This window comes from Mastigoproctus giganteus, chromosome 13, assembly GCF_048544385.1.
Source record: "Mastigoproctus giganteus isolate SK-2022 chromosome 13, ASM4854438v1, whole genome shotgun sequence".
Taxonomy (NCBI): domain Eukaryota; kingdom Metazoa; phylum Arthropoda; class Arachnida; order Uropygi; family Thelyphonidae; genus Mastigoproctus; species Mastigoproctus giganteus.
This window is the reverse complement of record NC_143587.1, coordinates 6,285,461-6,302,348: the sequence shown is the minus strand read 5'-3', so window position 1 is coordinate 6,302,348 and position 16,888 is coordinate 6,285,461. Positions and strand designations below refer to the sequence as shown.

At 36.3% G+C, this 16,888-nt stretch overlaps 1 protein-coding gene across 1 annotated transcript in view; it reads right to left on the bottom strand.

Annotated features, from left to right (window-relative positions):
- The window catches only part of LOC150075740 (uncharacterized), a 311,310-nt gene that overhangs the window by 83,402 nt on the left and 211,020 nt on the right, over positions 1-16,888 (bottom strand). The gene's annotated exons all lie outside the window — the stretch shown is intronic.

Here is a 16,888-nt window from a genome sequence, read left to right as displayed (position 1 = left end):
ATAGAATTCTGGATGGTATGAGTGGTGTAACCAGAAAATACATTGGGAGGCTGTACTAGGTTTTTACTAGTCCTTAAATTTCGAAATTTTACAGATATTCCCCCCCTCCCCCAAGATCATTATCACTTTATTATTATTATTTTTTTTTTTGTGCATCTGTTTTTATTTAGCTTTAAAAACAAATTGAACATAGATAAATAAAATAAATGTCTTCACAAACTTTATGTCAAGGATCTACAATAAAAAAAAATAATAAATAACCATTTTATACTCCACGAAAACAGGCAAAACCAATGTGTAAAACTATACATTTGTATTCGAACACAAAAAAAAAAAAGTCTTTTATACTCAACAAACTACTAAGTGGCTGTTAGAAACGTAAACTAGTTATATATTCATATGTAAAGGGCTTTTTTTTCCCTCCGAGAAGATCTATTAATGATTACGTCATAGTATATATTCAAAAGAACTAATTCCTCCAGCCTTTCCTCCCCCATACAGTTTCTTAAATAACTTTTTAAATGATTTAAGTTTGAATTAGATCTTTCAACTGTCAGTGGATAATGGTAAAGTGGCAAATATTTTCAGTAACTGATATATATTTGGATATATATCTTTATTACATATTTCTAAGGATTCTATGACGGTCACAGTATTTTGTAGTTTTTCAGCACATTCCTTCTGCCAGAGGTTATATTCAGAAATTAACATATTTTCGTTAACAAAGTTATTGCTATTTAACAGGTCATCTGTGTAAAATGAATTATTTTTTGGAAGGAAACACATAAAAGAAGATAAAACATCCTTATGTGTTAAAAAAAAAATGAGACTCAATCTGATTTAAGAAATTATCTAAAAACAGCACAAAAGTCGAGATCTGATAATAGTCCTCTGCATTATTGCACGGTATATTATAGCAGTTGGTGCCCTGTAATTTGTGGTACTTTCAAACTTATCTGGTAATTTTTACATAAACCTTGAACTTCTAAAAAAAGATGATGAAATTGTTTGTTAGCATCTGATCTCATTTCTTGTAGTACTAATTTTAACAAATTAGCCTGATCAATTGCTTTCTTTAGATCAATATGAATGGTTTGCAAGTATTTACTCAAGCCAATACTATTGCTGAATACTTTTTTAATAATATATAAAGCAACCAAAAAATTATCGTTCTGGATGGAATTGAGTAGTAATTGTGCATTTGTTGTTATATCTTTATCTTCCCACGAGCTTATTATTGTTAATGCTGCAAACGTCGGTTCTAAAAATTCAATGAATATAATTACAGATTCGTGCCTGTCCGCCCATCTAGTGGGGCACATTTTTTTGAGATGCTTTTTCTTGGAATTCGGACACAATTCTTCTATCTGTTCTTCTAATACCAACTGCCTCTTTGGATACTGAGAGAATGCGTAAACTTTCTGAATGATTCCCATGCAGTTTCGGATATCTTGCAAATCACACGAATCCAAAATTGCAAAATTTAAGCAATGAGATACGCAGTGCACGTAACGTGCTTTTGGGTTTAATTCTTATATATGAGCCTGGATGCCATTTATTCTGCTGCTCATTGGATAGTTTTTATATATATCGGCCAAATTTTTCAAGTTGATTAATTATTTCTTTCGCTATATTTTCAACAGTTGCAGAATTTAGAGGGGCAAATGAAAAAAAATTTTCACATATTTGAAAATTTGTTTCTCTACGTATCTGACACAAAGTGACATTTGTTGAATTGTTGAAATGTCTGTAGTTTCATCAGATAACAGAGGAAAAATTTTTTAGCCTTCTTCACTTTGTTCACAATCTGTTTCTCGATTATAGAACCACAACATTCAATTATTTCATTCTGGATGCCCGCACTAATTACTATTGCTGAAAATACTGTGACCAACTAAGAAATATAGTGTATAATGAATTTTTACCGGCAGTTCTTAAATGATTATCTAAAACAGTGTCCTTGGCGTCAACTCGTTCCCTTAACAAAGCTCGAAAGTTTCCTTCATTGTAGTTTACAGCTTCTGATAAGTTAATGGACCCACTGTCTTGATGACCTCTTGATGGAGGCGCCTCCGTAGCCAGGTGGGAAGGAGCAGCAGTGCATAGCACAGGCTTCTTGATTACACCGGGGTTCGAGCCCGTCACCACCAAATACGGAGGATGTGGAAAGGTCAGGGAATGACCACTGCATATCCCGGAGCAATATGGCCTTAGTTGCTAATGCTCCTAAAAACCAAATAACTAACTAACTAACCTCTTGATGGTATTCCTTGCTTTCCACAAAGTAGAATCTTTTTAATTATTGGCACAAGTCTTTTCCGATTTTCCATTCGTTCTTCGTATTTTGCTTTATCCAGCAATTCTTGTACAGATAAACGTTTGCCACTAAGAACTTGGTATAAATCATTAGCTTGACGTAAGGATATTCCATGATGGTGCATAGTAGTATGCAAGTTAAAATCTCTGGTGGCATGTTTCCACTTGTTATATCCAGTTTTCACTAAACTAAATTTCCAACCTGTTGAGTCTGATTATGACTCAACATAATGTACTCTACATTTGTACTAGAAAACAGACCACAATATTTACAATATGCAGCATTTTCTATTTTTAAATAGGCTAACCAGTTATATTTTCTCAACCAAGAAAATTGAAAACTTCTATTAAACTTTTCTTTTTGATCAGTAGATCCAGGAAATTTATAGTTAGAATCAGGAACCCAAACACTACCCAAAGTATTGATTAAATCCACGATAAACATTTTTTTGTCTTTAAGTAACACAATGTCATTAACTTCACACTTTTCATTGAATTGAACTTCAATTTTCTCTGCATTCGCTAACTTCATATCCTGGACTTCGACAGAATTTTGATGCCCATCATTATTTGTTTTAAATTTTTTTGCCACAAATTGCAACACTGAACTTTGTTTTCATTTTTCCATTTTATCTAAAAAAAAAAAAATAAACCTCAGGTCAAGCGAAATTTTATATAGGAGTCCTCAAATTCGAGGCTAAGCATGAGGATCTCGGAAACAGAAATAGATGCAAGGTCGGTTAAATTGGTGTAAACTGCATAATTGGGGGCCTAATCCATTGAAAAATAATTTTTTTTTGTTTTCGAGAATTTCGAAAAAATGTAAAATTTTGAATTTTCGCTTTTAACTTCTGAGGAAGATGCGTTTTTAGTTTTTCTGTTGAATAACAATTGTGCGCTGGTCAGATAGTCTCAAATTTAATCCTCTAGTAAACTTCTTTATTCATTTTTCAACGGATCATTATTAGGCTACAATTACACAACATTGCCCCAATTTAACTGACTTTGTATCTCTTGCATGCAGTTTGCTAGAAGCTAGATCCCCAAGCTTAGCACCAAGTTTGGGATTGTAACTGTATGTACAAAGAAAAAAGTGAAATATAATGTGGAGCATTTACTTTTAATGAAAATAGCTTATCTTTTATACTGAGTAATTTAGTCAATAAATGTATGCTGGTAAATTAAAGCCGAACAAAAGCAACTGTGAGAATCAATGAAATGAAATCTAAGTTTTTTACTAATATTCAATGTAAACTTTATACACCAATTTAAAATTTAATTACTTCCTTTATTTTTCACCTCTTGCAATTAAATTTATCCAAGTGCAGATTATAAATTTTCACAAAAACACAAATTGTAACTACACCAAAGAAAAACATACAAACAAAAGTTGCAAATCGCACTGATGTCACTTTACAACTAAGCCGAAAATCTTGTTAGGTATTAGCCTACCTACTTATTATACATATTTACAGTTGAACCAACCAAACAAAAGCCACGAATGTCAGATGCATGGTAGTCACAAAAGTACGTGGAGCTCGAGCTGATAACTTTGGTACAGTAAGAGACAGTTGAACTTTTGTTTGTGTGGTGTTGTCAAATAGTAATTAAATTGAGTTTTGAAATATGGAAAATAGGTACAAAGTAAAAATATCAGAGTAGAGTATAGGCTTGGAGGGGGCTGCAGCCCCATCAGCCCCCATACTGGTTATGCCACTGGATGGCAGCATTGGAAGATGATACAATGTAAGTATACTAAAGAAGCTACGAGCACTGGTTGTATCAAATGATAATTGGGATTCTGTCAGAAAAAGTATGTGAGGTTTGGCAGACTAAGGGGTGAAAGTTTGGAAGACTAAATGCTAATAGTAGAGTGGGCAACTTGGTTTAATCCCAATCTCCATACTTAGCTTCTTGACATAACGTGGCCTTGACGATGCCCCCCCCTTCAAGCAGACACACACACACACACACACACACACACACACACACTACTCTGAGGTCATCCTCTATCATTATCTGGCAGAGTAGAGGCAGCAAGATTATACACTAGTTGATCCAGAAGCCTCCCAGACAGTTATCAATACGTTCGGTCTGGCGGACTATATAGAGGCTGGCCTGCAATTGCAGTTTTAGACCAGTACCCTTGAAATGTAAGGAAGCTTGGAACTTGCCATGATGTCTATCATAACCTCAAAAGACCTCAATCATAGTGCATGATGGAAGAGATGGGGGGAGGGAGGATTAGTGGTTATTGAATCAGTCAGAAAATATTTTTCTGATTACCCATGCTTTCATGTCGGCATAATAATGCACAGGTAAATTGTATACCTTTCAAACACCTTGTACATTGGCTACTTCCAATCACTGCCAACTTTAACTCGTGCATGTCTGCAGCACTCGTACACAAAAGAATAGTCAACCTGTCCTTAGCATCTTTAACATTTGTTGGTACTCTCTCATCGCTGCTGTTAATGTTTTTCTAGGAACATAGCGCTGGTACAGAGATGTTTCATGCACACTAAATTTGTTTAGGACCAAATGTTTTCATTACATATTATTCGGCAAAATTGGAAAATGTAATTTTGATGATCAGTAGAGCCCTTTTCAACACAGACCTTCAGATATTTTATACCACGACACATCTAAAACTTCTGCAGCCAACCTTCTAAATTTTTTTTTTTTTTTTTTATGTAAACCCCAAACACGAGAGGTATTAGAACCTATAGTACTTGGTACCGTGCTTGGGTTGGAGGTTGAGAAGACGAAAGAAGATATTTGTTAACATTGGACTTGAACCTCTGTACACTGTAATTTTCAGGAAATACGTATGAAGGAAGGTTGTTCCAGAAAATGGCAACTGAATGAATAAACGAGGAAGATGAAAAGTTGGTTCTGTGAGTCTGAAGTTGGACAGTATATAGATGTTGGCTGGACGTGTTCGGATTGTTTTGAAAGAGTGAGTGGGAATTATAGAAGCCAATTCAGAAGAACAGTGTTCACGGAAATATCTCTAGAAGAGGCATGCAGCAGAAACAGTACGTCTATGAGACAGCGAGTGGAGAGACTCTGTTAGAGATGAATCATTAATTAACTTAACTGCCCTCTTCTGAACGGAATCAAGATGCCTGAGAGAGGTTTTGGGGGCACCACCCCAGATGTGGGAACAATATTCCATGGTACGGCGGATTTGTGATTTGTAAAGAGTGAACAGCTGTTTGGAAGAAAAGTAATGCCGAGAGCGAAAGAGAAAACCAAGTTTTTTAGATGCAGAGGAAGCAATATTTGTAATGTGTTTGTGCCAACAGAGATTAGAAGTCAGGGTAATCCCCAGAGATAAGCATAGGAGCAGAAGAATCCTTTTTGCGAGATATAAGACAAGACTGAGTTTTAGAAGGATTGAAATCAACTAAGTTATCTTTGCCCCACTGGAGAATTACCTAGAGATCAGCATTTAAGGAATTGGTAGCGGATATTTGAGAAGTTGAAGCTAGCTGATTGAGCACGAAAAGGTTTCTCAAAATGGAAAGTGGAATGCAATGTGCTATCATCGGCAAAACTATGGATAGGATTTCCAAGTCAATGGAAGAAGGTCATTAATATACAAGAGAACTGAACGTTGGGGGACACTGGCATTAGTCGAGAAGTTAGAAGACAGAGAGCCATCTACCATCACCCTCAGTGAGCGATCAGATAGAAAACTGGATAACCAATTACGGAAAACAGTTAGCAAACCATAAGATGGAAGCTCGTTTAGAAGACCTTTATGGTCAATGGTCGGCCACACCTTGAGTACTGTTTACAGGTCTGGAAGACTCATTTTAAGAAGGTTGCTCTTACGAAGAAAGGCTTAAGTTTTGCAAATTACAGTGTCTGGAGACTAGGCACCTGCAAGGTGATCTGATTAAGGTGTATAAAGCCTTGAATGGTTTGAGCATGCTCAATGCTGATGGGATTCTTCCTTTTGCTCAAAATAATCACCTGAGAGGGCATAAATTCAAATTGAGGAAAGACAGATGTAGGATAGATGTGCGGAAGTTTGCCTTTAGCCATCGGGTAGTTGGTTGGTAGAACAGACTTCCATCCTTTGTTGTGGAAGTTGATAGCCCAAATAAATTTACGGCAGAGCTGGACAGGAATTTGGAACGAACGGAGGGGTGAAACGGGAGCTTTTTTTTTTTTTTTTTTGGCTGATGCTGCATCTGGAGACTAGGCACCTGAAAGGTCATCTGATCCAGGTGTATAAGCCATTGAATGGTTTGAGCAGGCTCAATGCTGACTGAATACTTCCGCTTGCTCAGATTAAGAAACTGAGTGGGGCATAGATTGAAATTGAGGAAAGACAGTTGTAGAATAGATGTGCAGAAGTTTGCCTTTAGTCAGGGGGTAGTTGATTGCTGGAACAGACTTCCATCTTTTGTTGTGGAAGTTGATAGCTTAAATAAATTTAAAGCTGAACTAGACAAACATTTGGAGTGATCATATTGGTGAAATGGGACGGTTAATTAATTCTATATATTGTATATTACAGAAGTTAAACTTCTGACAAAACTTTAACCACTAGTGAAGTTTAAATTTAAGCTAACAAAGAAAATATTCATAACAAATGCTATCTGAATATTAAGCTGTAGCTTTCCAAATACTTGTCTAAATACAAAAATATATTAACGTACGTGACTACAGGAATTCAAACTATATATTAACTACAGTTTACTATACTAAATTAAAAAAAAATATATATATATATATTTCAAAAACTAATCTGCCATAAGAGCTTCAGAAATAAACAGCCACCGTTTGATTTACATAAATTTGGTAATTTTGATTACACATTATTACCCATTAATTTGATTATACATTTCTTATTTGTTAACGCGGAATCGTAAATAGTTAATAAATAGGTATTAGCAACTGTTAAACCTTAATCCTTTACCATCAGGTAAAGAATTAAGGTTAAACAGTTTTAAATAATTTTACATTAGTTATTAATTTGGATAACAAGATTAATAATAAATCAGTTAACATTAGCTGGTGGGTGGTTGATTGCTGAAACAAACTTCCATCTGTTGTTGTAGAAGTTGACAGCTTAAATAAATTCAAGGCAGAACTAGACAAACATTCGGAGGTAACGAATGGGTGAAATGGGAAGGGTTTTTTTTTTTTTTTTGACTGATGCTATATAAGCTTTCTTTCTTGCATCATATGCCTCTACTAATGCTAAATTAAGTAAATGGATAACTATGAATACTTTCACTCCTGTAATGCTGTCCTTGCGATACCATCAACCTCACATATCATTCCTATATATCATTTTCCTATATATCATTTTGTCAATGATATATAGGAATTTTGCTAGCAGGGAAAAGGAGGTGATTGTCCTCTGTATAAGGCAATGGTCAGGCCACGCCTTGAGTACTGCGTACAGGTCTGGAGGCCTCATTTTAGGAAGGATGTAGATTTGCTTGAGCGTGTACAGAGAAGAGCAACACGATTGGTGAGGGGAATGAAGGGATCCTCTTACCAAGAGAGGCTTAAGTTCTGCAAATTGCAGTGGCTGGAGACTAGGCACCTGCGCAGTGATCTGATTGAGGTCTATAAGGCCTTGAATGGGTTGAGCACGCTGAATTCTGATGGGATCCTCCCACTTGTTCAGAATACGAACCTACGGGGACATAAGTTCAAATTAAGAAAGGATAGATGTAGAATAGATGTGCGGAAATTTGCCTTTAGCCAGCGGGTGGTTAATTGCTGGAACAAACTTCCATCTGTCGTTGTGGAAGTTGATAGGTTAAATAAATTGAAGGAGGAACTGGACAGGCATTTGGAGGGTATGGTGTGATTTTTTTTTTTTTTTTTTTTGGCTGATGCTGCATAAGCTCCTACACTTGCTTTCTTGCATCAAGTGCCACTACTACTACTACTACTACATACCAAGACAGTGGTTTACAATTCATTATTTATATTTACGTTCTGTACTGTACTCTTAAACTAAGAGGTATAGACTGTACAGGAGAATGAGGGCTCATTTTGGGAAGGACATAGAGCTGCTGGAACGAGTACAGAGAAGTGCAACGATATTGGTAAGAGAAACAAAGGGATGCTCTTACTAAGAAAGGCTTAAATTCTGTAAATTGCAGCGTTTGGATGTCAGGCACCTGCAAGGTAATCTGATTGAGGTGTATGCACCTGAGGGGGGCAAATATTCAAATTGTGGAAAGACTGAATGAGGATGAAATTTTCATGGTTATAAATGATTCTAGAACCAAGGGGCCATTTTTATTTATTTATTTCGTATGATGTGATCAATACACGAAGGAAACAGTTTTTTCTTGCTTCCTTCGGGTATCGTGGCCGGGATATCCAACCAACTGGTTGGTTCGGCACCATCGTGATATCCAGGGATCCTCTTACCAAGGTGATATCCAGCCCGAGGCGGGAATCGAACCCGTGACCTTTGGGTTGCCAGGCAGGCACTTTACCTACCCGGCTAGCCCGGTCGGCACAACGGGCCATAATTTCAAGTTATGAATTAGTGGGAAAAGTTACCTATGTGGCTGGTAGAGGCTGACAGTTTGGGGAAATTCAAAGGTCAGCTGGATAATTAGCTACAGGAGAAGAAAAATGAATAGGTTGTCTATTTCTTTTGTGGATTTATTGGATGATTGTTTTCTACATCAGCATGTTCGGGAGGCAACTAGAGGGAGTAATACTCTTGATTTGATTATCAGTAGTGATTCTTCATGCATTAAGTATCTGCAGATAAATGAACCACTAGGTGGCAGTGATCACAGTGTGCTGAAGTGGGATTTACTCAAAGAGGTAACTACCATTAGGGGTAAAGGGAAGGGTTATTGCTTTCGTAAAGGTGACTACGACGGGCTGAGACAGTATTTAAATTCTATACAGTGGGACCAACTGATGATGTTACCAACAGCAAATTCAAAATGGGAAGCATTCAAAGAACTTATCTTGGAAGCTACTAGGCTTTACATACCAACTAAGAAATATTGTTCAAGGTTTAGGCCTAAATGGATGTCAGATGAACTAATGAGACATATGGCAGAGAAGAAAAATGCATGGGATACATACAAATTAACACATGACACAGAAGCCTATGATAGATACAAGTTGATCTGTAATCAAGTTACAAAGGAGGTTAGGCAGGCGAAGGCAGATTACGAGAAATCTTTAGCAAGGGATGCAAAGAAAAACAGCAAAGAGTTCTTTACTTATGTAAACTCTAGAAGGAAGGGGATGAATCAGATTGGTCCACTTGATATCGATGGGTCAACTGTTGATGATCCTGCTCAGGTAGCTAACAAACTAAATGAATATTTTGCATCGACATTCACAAGTGAGGAGTTATTCAACGAGGGGAATGCCAGAGGTGTATTCAACTCTGGCAGTAAGCTAGAGAATCTTGTAATAACGAGAGTAAAGTGGAGGAGAAATTGTTGAAGATAAACACAAGAAAGGCACCTGGGGTGGATGGGATCTATCCAGTTATATTAAAGGAGGCAGCAAAGGAGGTAAGCAAACCCTTAGCCATAATTATGAGAGCTTCCTTGGACTCAGGGGAGGTACCCATGGACTGGAGATGTGCAAATGTGACCCCAATTCACAAAGGAGGATCAAAGGCTGCCACAAGTAATTATAGACCTGTAAGTTTAACTTCTGTTCCCGGAAAATTAATGGAGGCACTAGTTAAAGAAGCACTGCAGGATCATCTAGACAAGACTTCAGTTATAGCTCGGACACAGCATGGTTTTGTTAAGGGAAAGTCTTGCCTGACCAATTTGATTGGATACTATGATGCAGTCACAAAAGGACTGGATGCAGGGAATAACTTTAATATTATATACTTGGATCTTAGAAAGCCTTTTGATACTGTTGCACATGGAAGACTGCTGCACAAATTGGAGCAGTGTGGCATTGGAGGCAAATTGCTGCTATGGATAAAGGGGTGGTTGAGGGGGAGAAGACAGAGTGGTAATCAATGGACACTGCTCATCGTGGACTAATGTTATTAGTGGAGTCCCTCAGGGTTCAGTATTGGGTCCATTATTGTTTTCTGTATTTATAAATGATATTGATGATGGTATATCAAGCTTAATGTCCAAGTTTGCAGACGATATGAAGGTTGGCAGGGTTGTCAAGGACACTACTGACATTATGCTGCTGCAACAGGATCTGGAAAGGTTGAGCAGATGGGCCGAGAGGTGGCAAATGAAGTTTAACATCGAAAAATGTAAAGTACTACATATGGGAAACAGCAACCCTAGAGCAACGTATCAACTCTGTGGTACTACACTGACAGTGGTAGAGAATGAAAGGGACCTGGGGGTGGTTGTGCAAGCAGATATGAAGTTCTCTGAGCAGTGCAGACGGGCTGCAAAAATAGCTCATGGTGTATTGTCAATGATATATAGGAATTTTTCTAGCAGGGATAAGGAGGTGATTATTCCCTTGTATAAGGCAATGGTCAGGCCACACCTAGAGTACTGTATACAGGTCTGGAGGCCTCATTTCAAGAAGGATGTAGAGCTGCTGGAACGAGTACAGAGAAGGGCAACAAGATTAGTGTATGGAACAAAGGGGTGCTCTTACGAAGAAAGGCTTAAGTTTTGCAAATTACAGTGTCTGGAAACTAGGCACCAGCGAGGTGATCTGATAGAGGTGTATAAAGCCTTGAATGGTTTGAGCATGCTCAATGCTGATGGGATTCTTCCTCTTGCTCAGAATAATCACCTGAGAGGGCATAAATTCAAATTGAGGAAAGACAGATGTAGGATAGACGTGCAGAAATTTGCCTTTAGCCAGCGGGTGGTTGGTTGGTGGAACAGACTTCCATCCCTTGTTGTGGAGGTTGATAGCCTAAATAAGTTTAAGGCTCAGCTGGACAGGTATTTCAAACGAACAGAGGGGTGAAGTGGAAGTGGTTATTTTTTTTTATTTTATTTTATTTTTTATTTTTTTTTGGCTGATGCTGCATAAGCTTGCTTTCTTGCATCAAATGCCTCTATTAATGCTAAATGGGACTGTTGTAACAGCAGTTTAAGGTGTGTGTGTATGTGAGTGTGCGTGTGTGTTGTTACTTATACCTCAGTTACACTTCTTCATCACTTCTTACATTATTGTGTTTACTTTATTTCTTTGTGTTCTCTGATATGGACAAAAAACTGGGTTTTAAAGTGTAATCTGCAATATATTTGTTGTAAAATAAATAAATAAATAAACAAAAGAAAAATAAATAAATAATAATAGACAATTTTACTCCAGGGGCTCGCATCTGGTGAGTATGGGCTTGGCAAACCCAGGGTCCTGAGCTGGATATCATCATTCTTCTCTTTCTTGGTGAGTCCCTTCTACTTCTGACACACACACACACTCTCTCTCTCTCTCTCTCTCTCTCTCTCTCTGGGTAACACAGGATTTTTTTTTTTTTGGCTGGTGAAGCATAAGCCTCAGGCTTCCTTGCACCAAATGGCTAATAATAATAATAATTAGCCATTTTATATAATAATTCAGACAAAAAATGAACAGTATTTAACTTTCCACAGCAGTAGCATCAACCTACTGATGAGTTGTTGTTATTTGGTTTTTAGGAGCCTTAGCAACTAAGGCCATATTTTTCGGGGGTATGCGGTGGTCATTCCCTGACCTTTCCGCATCCCCCGTATTTGGTGGTCACGGGCTCGAACCCCGGTCTAATCAATAAGCGTGTGCTACGCACTGCTCCTCCTGCCCACCTGGCTACGGAGGCGCCCTACTGATGAGAAGAACAGTACTTGTTTACACAAAGCTGAAAACAAAAATAGTAACACGAAGGGTGCTACAGGGTATGTCACTTCCAAAACTATTCAAATAAATCTCTATTTTAGAAAGAAGACTAGAGTACAGCCACTGATTATGAACAGAATTGCCCTTTCAGAATCCGTGACCTGAAGATGATTTGGGGGGGGGGGGGTTGTCAAAGAAGCACTGAATTTTTTTCATGTAAAACACATTGGATTAATTTGCAACTAAAAATTAATTGGTTAAATATTACTAGAAAAAAAAAAAAAAACAACAACAGAAATTAGAAATGATACATAATAGTATATGTTTATAGTTTATGAACATAACACAATAGTTTAAAACATTGTGTTACACAGTTGTGGTCCCAGGATTTTTCTAAAGGTAGTGATTGTTCTGGAAAAGCAGTGTTAAGATTAGCATTAACATAAAAAAAAAACAAAAAAAACATTAACATTTCCTTTTCTCTTATTAATTATTATTTTTAAAATTTTATTCATCTTATTATTATTTTACCTCCCCGAAATGTTACCACCTTATCGTGGTGGGGAGACTTGAGTATCCCGATGGCCCAGAGAGCTATGCTGGCAGTAGCTAGACTACCGGTAGGGCCACCCTAGCCAGACAGGTCAGAGGGTAGGGATCAGACGAAGAGTAACATACTGGTCCTCCAGGTTGGGGGTTGTGCGGGAGGCTGGTTCCCTCCCCATGTAAAAAAAAAATAAAAACTCATAAAGCTCAAAGAGGAAAACCGGAAATGGAATAACGGACATTTTAAATATTGTAACATGGAACATAAGAGGAGGATTAGGATATAAAGAAGTCAAACTATTTAAACATTTAAAACAGAAGAAAGTAAATATAGCAGTAATAACAGAAACAAAGAAAAAATTAAAAGGTAGGAAAGATTATGATTATTATACAATAATATATAGTGAAGTAGATCAAAAGGAAAGAGCTAGTGGAGCGGTAGGAATATTAATAGATCGGAAATGGAAAACCAAAATACAGAGCTACACATTTATAAATAATAGAAAGATTTAAATTAGACAGAGTTTATTTATGTATAATTGGAATTTAGGCTCCAGAAGATGGAAAAGAGGAAGAAACAGATAAATTTTATTTAGAGTTACAAAAAGAACTAGATAAGAATGTAAAAAAGGACCATGTAGTTATTTTGGGAGATTATAATGCTCAGGTAGGGAATAAGCCAATAAAAAATATTATGGGATGTTATGGAGAAAAAGTAAATGGAAATGGATATAAATTAAGAGAATTTGCAACATTTAATAATTTAAAGATAACAAATACATTTTGTAGAAAACGTGATATACATAAATATACACGGCTGGAAAGAGGTACACAATCAATAATAGAGTATATAATAGTAAATCAAAAATTAGCAAAATGTCGAGATACTAGGGTGTTTAGAGGATATGATGTTAATTCAGATCATTTTTTAGTGGCTTCAAAAATAGAGTTATGGGCTAAATGGAAGAAGAGAAAAGCTATTAAACAGGGGAAGGAGGAGTTGGGTTATAAAGTATATCTACTTCAAGAAGAAAGTATACAAAATTTATATGAAAAAAGGATTAAAGACGAAATAAGTAAAACATTGGGGGGGGGGGAAGAGAGAGAACAAATAAAAGAAGAATGGAATAATATAGGAAATATAATTCAAAAGATAGCACTAGGACAATTCAGGAAAAACTATAAGAAGAGGGGGGTAAAGATATGGAATGAAGAAATATCTAAAGCAGTACAAGATAAACAAGATAAATATCTTAAATATATACAAAACAGGACAAGTGAGAATGAAGAAATATATAAACAAGAATGCAATAAAACTAAAGATATAATAAGGAAGGCTACTAAAGCAGAGTCATGGGATAGATTTATAAGCACAATAGAACATGTTCATGGAAGACAAAATTTGGCGTATAAAATGATGAAACACATGAATAGCACAGAGAAAGACACTTCAAGAATAAATATAATAAAGGAAGGAACAATGGTCTTTCTACAGGATTTTATTTATTATTTTTATTTTATAGTTTATTTATTCTTCCTTCTGATCTCTGTTGGGTCAGCTGTGATGTATACGTATACCGTTTACGTGTAGATCATAACAGAAACAGAGACCTGGCCTATTGTCGTGGCTCCTACGATTTTCGCTGCTGACCCTTTTGAAGAAGTAGTTAAAGTCCTAGGACCCACAGCTTTAGGTTCTTACAATAATTATGCCCTTATTAATTGCATTTTATTTTTATTTCAGGTAAATTGAATTTTTACTTACAGGTTCTTATATATATATATACACACATACACTGATACGAAAATGCAATAGTGTATTTAATGTTAGATATAAGTAATAAATTATATCAGAACCGATTAATGCCATCTGTATGAGATTAAACATTAAATCTGTCTGTGTATATATATATATAATAATATATATACACATATACCTCACCTTTGAGGTACATTTAACTACTACTATATATTATTATATATATATATAGAATAGAAGTAATAGGTACGGGAGTTGTAGTAAGAGGAATATATGCGGGAATATAGACCTGGGTTACTACTATCTACAGTAAAAGGCACCCAATGACTATAAATAAAGAAAAGATAGGAGGTTATGCTTTTAGTGTGGAGAGAGAACAGCAGGTAGTGTAATCAACCAACGGGTTAGATAACATAGAAAGGCAGTCATAAAATAACACAATTCAAACCTGCAGCACAAAAAGTCAAAAATATTATATTATAAGTACTTAGTGCTGTACTTCAGATGATTTCAGCTGTCAAAATCAATCAAAATGCAGTATTTTGTATGATACTTCACCTTATAAAAAATTAAGCGTCTTTTTCACACTATTTTGTACGTTATGCCTTCTCCCCAATCCTGGGACGCGTGATCTCATTGTGTTTAATCCCTCTGTCAACCCCGTACTTCTTACTGCATTCCAATGCCTGAGGTCGCTTCTACATACTATATAGTCATTGAAACAAGCACGTAGCATTTTTTTCTCTCCCTGCAGTACACCGGACAACGTCCTACTTCTCCAGCTTACGAAATCGGTAAGTAAGATTCCTGACTGTCTGCTCCATCTCGTGATTTCAACTTTCAATGATTTTTAGTAATTTTTTACTACCTATATTTCTTATTATCTATCATTTTTCCACCTCTGTCGGGTCAGGCATGATATATATGTTAGCATTACGATTAACCTGGCTTCCGAACATTAACATTAAACTAAAAACCTGGTATCTTTTTACCACATGCTATGTATATTTCATGTTAGAAACAGAGGCCTTACTTTTTGCTGCATTTTGATTGATTTTTACAGCTGGCCCTCATTAACGACGTTGAAATCATCTGAAGTACAGCACTAAGTACTTATAATATTTTTGACTTTTTGTGTTGCAGGTTTGAATTGTTATTTTATGACTGCTTTGTTTAGTGGTAGAATTTCGATGTTTTTTATGTTCGTTTTTCATCCGTAGTAGGATTATTTCGAGTTAGGAGTCATGTCTATTAATCATGAGTGTGTGTTCAAATTATTAATGAATAGAAGTGAAATGAGAATTGCTCCACGTAATAGAAAAAGAGCGACACCAAACAATATAAGAGAGACTAGAGGTTAACATTTCACAACTAAGCCAGATATTTCTACATACTAATAACTACTGCTGCACACTGCACACTGCACAGCGTTTGTTATTTGGTTTTTAGGAGCATTAGCAACTAAGGCCATATTGCTCTGGGAAATATGCGGTGGTCATTCCATGACCTTTCCGCATCCTCTGTATTTGGTGGTGATGGGCTCGAACCCCGGTCTAATCAAGAAGCGTGTGCTATGCACTGCTACTCCTTCCCACCTGGCTACGGAGGCACCTATTTTATGACTGCCTTTCCATGTTATCTAACCCGTTGGTTGATTACACCTACCTGCTGTTCTCTCTCTCTCCACACTAAAAGCATAACCTCCTATCTTTTATGTATATATAATTACTAATTTCATCTAAATAAATAAATATATATATATAGATTTTTTTTTAAGGACTGCCAAAGAAGGTCCGAGTAGGTTTCTTCAGCTATTTGGTGCTTATCTTGTTCAAAATATTGTCGAAGTGAAATATAGATATTCTTGTTTTTGTGATTGCATACTTCTCTTAACATTTGGTGCAATGCAGGGTATATCAATTGAATTATTTAATATATTAAGAGGATGAACTGCACATACTGAGTTATAGTCTTTTTGGTGTGGAACAGTTTCTGTCACCCCCCCCCCTTCAGCTATTTGGTGCTTATCTTGTTCAAAATCTAGCCCCTTTTGTTGGTTCATAATATTGTCGAAGTGAAATATAGATATTCTTGTTTTTGTGATTGCATACTTCTCTTAACATTTGGTGCAATGCAGGGTATATCAATTGAATTATTTAATATATTAAGAGGATGAACTGCACATACTGAGTTATAGTCTTTTTGGTGTGGAACAGTTTCTGTCACCCCCCCCCCCCAATGTCACTGGCCTCCAAGTGGTCAAACTTTAAAACTAGCAGTAGCTTTCATGTGAAAAAGTATGGAAAGCTATTTTATATTTCTGTTGGGAAAATAAACTTATACTAAGAAAAACAAATCACTCTTTTACGTTACAGTGTAATTGCTCAAGTATTTTATAAAATATATTACATGAGGGTCACTCAAAAGGTGTTATCTTGGTAATAAAGAAACAAAAAAAAAAAAAAAAAAGCCCAATTCATCCCCTCC